At 38.0% G+C, this 2,190-nt stretch overlaps 1 non-coding gene across 1 annotated transcript; it reads left to right on the forward strand.

Annotated features, from left to right (window-relative positions):
- Positions 1–1,681: 1,681 nt before the first annotated feature.
- Positions 1,682–1,788, forward strand: LOC121251327. Its single transcript, XR_005937994.1, has one exon. It is a non-coding gene; the product is annotated as a small nucleolar RNA R71 (small nucleolar RNA).
- The last annotated feature ends 402 nt before the right edge of the window (positions 1,789–2,190 follow it).

Genomic DNA, 2,190 nt, shown 5'->3' on the forward strand with positions numbered 1-2,190 from the left:
TAGGAATTTCCTATAGTGTAAGGGATTTTGAAACTCTCTGGATCTTTCAATTTAGGCGGTAGCTTCTTTTGTAAAATTGCACTGCTATCCCCGGTCAGCATTACAGTTTCATGCTCCTCCAACTTCCGCTTGTTTGATAATATATCCTTCAAAAATCTTGCATATTTAAGCATTTGCACTAAAGCTTCAACGAGAGGAATATTGATATACAGTTGCTTAAATATACTTAAAAGTTTACAGAACTAATTATCAATCTTATTTTTTCTTAATCTCTACGGAAAAGGAATTGGTGAATCATAAATTGGAGGAGAATAAGTTTCTGATATAAATTTCCTGGTTTCTTGGGTTTTTTAGCCTCTTTATTCTCCTTAGTCTTCACAATTTGTTGGTCGGTTACATCCCGCTCTGCTTTTTTAACCTCGTACTCTGCTTCCTTCATCTTAGGCTCTCCTTTTTCGGCAGCTTTTGCATCTCACTCGGTATTTACTATTTTCGACTGGTCATATGTCCACCCACTTCTCAATGTTATGGCTTTGACATGTTCTTTTGGATTGGTCACAGTGTTACTCGGTAAACTCCCTGTTGTCCTCTCAGTAAGCCTATTAAAAAATCTTGCATATTTAAGCATTTGCTCTAAAGCTTCAATGAGAGGAATATTGATATACAGTTGCTTAAATATACTTAAAAGTTTAGAGAACTAATTATCAATCTTATTTTTTCTTAATCTCTGCGGAAAAGGATTTGGTGAATCATCAATTGCAGGATAATAAGTTTCTGATATAAATTCCCTGGGTTTCTTAGGTTTTGTAGCCCCTTCATTCCCCTTAGTCTTCACAGTTTGCTGGTCGGTCACATCCTGCTCTACTTCTTTAACCTTGTACTCGGCTTCCTTCATCTTAGACTCACCTTTTTCGGCAGCTTCCGCATCTCACTCGGTATTTACTATTTTCGACTGGTCATATGTCCACCCACTTCTCAATGTTATGGCTTTGACATGTTCTTTCGGATTGGTCACAGTGTTACTCAATAAAGTCCCTGTTGTCCTCACAGTAAGCCTGTTTGAGAGCTGACCAACTTGCACCTCAAGACTACAGATTGAAGCCGAGTTGTTTTGGATCACCATATCAGTCTTTTGCATGTACTGCATAATCATATCCTCAAGTGCCGGCTTCTTTTCTTACTGTGGAAACTGTTGAGGTGGTCTAACCGGCACTTGGTTATTGATCCATAAGTTAGGGTGATTTCGCCATTCGGGATTGAACATATTTGAATAAATATTATTTTGACATTGAAAATTAAACACGTAATGGGCTTGTTCATAACTCGGTTGGGCAAAAAGATTCCCTACTTGGTAATCTACACTTGAATGATTTCCTGCACAATTATCACAAACAACATTAGTTTAAATAGTATTAACGTTCATCTTATCTAGTTATTGTGATAGATTTGTCATATGTGCCGCCAATGTGGTAATAGAATCAAGTTCAAAACTCCAGTCGTCTTTCTTGGTATTGTTTTCTCCGCAGACCATTGACAATTGTTGGATGTCAATTCTTCCAGAAGTTCATATGCGGCTTCATGGGTCTTACTCATTAATTCTCCTCCCGTGGCCGCATCAACCATAGATCGATTTGTGGGTCTCAAACCATTATAAAATGCTTGTACTTGAAGCCAAGTTGGGAAGTCGTGACGTGAACACTTGCGCAATAAATCTTTATATATCTCCCTTGCCTCATATAATGATTCACCCTCAATTTGGGTGAAAGTAGTAATATCATTCATTAACTTTGCTGTTTTGGCTGGATGGAAATATTTTGCAAAACATTTTTGTGCTAACTCCTCCCAGGCGATGATGATGCTGGGCGGCAAAGAGTTCAACCAAGGCTTTGTTTTTTCCTTGAGAAAGAAAAAAGTCTCAATCGAATCGCATCATCTATCAATCAATTGTTTTCAAAAGTATCACAAATTTTTAAGAAATTTGCAATATGAACATTAGGATCCTCTTGTGACAACCCCCGAACTGAACAGTTTGTTGAATCATTTGAATGATGGCGGCTTGATCTCAAAGTTATTGGCTTGTATAGCTGGCCGCCTTATACAATATGTTGCCCCATTGACAGAGGGCATAGCATAGCCTCTTAACGTCTTGTGCTCTTGGTCGGCTATAATAAATTTTTATGTGGCAACCTC

The sequence above is a fragment of the Juglans microcarpa x Juglans regia genome, chromosome 2D, assembly GCF_004785595.1.
Source record: "Juglans microcarpa x Juglans regia isolate MS1-56 chromosome 2D, Jm3101_v1.0, whole genome shotgun sequence".
NCBI classification, from domain to species: domain Eukaryota; kingdom Viridiplantae; phylum Streptophyta; class Magnoliopsida; order Fagales; family Juglandaceae; genus Juglans; species Juglans microcarpa x Juglans regia.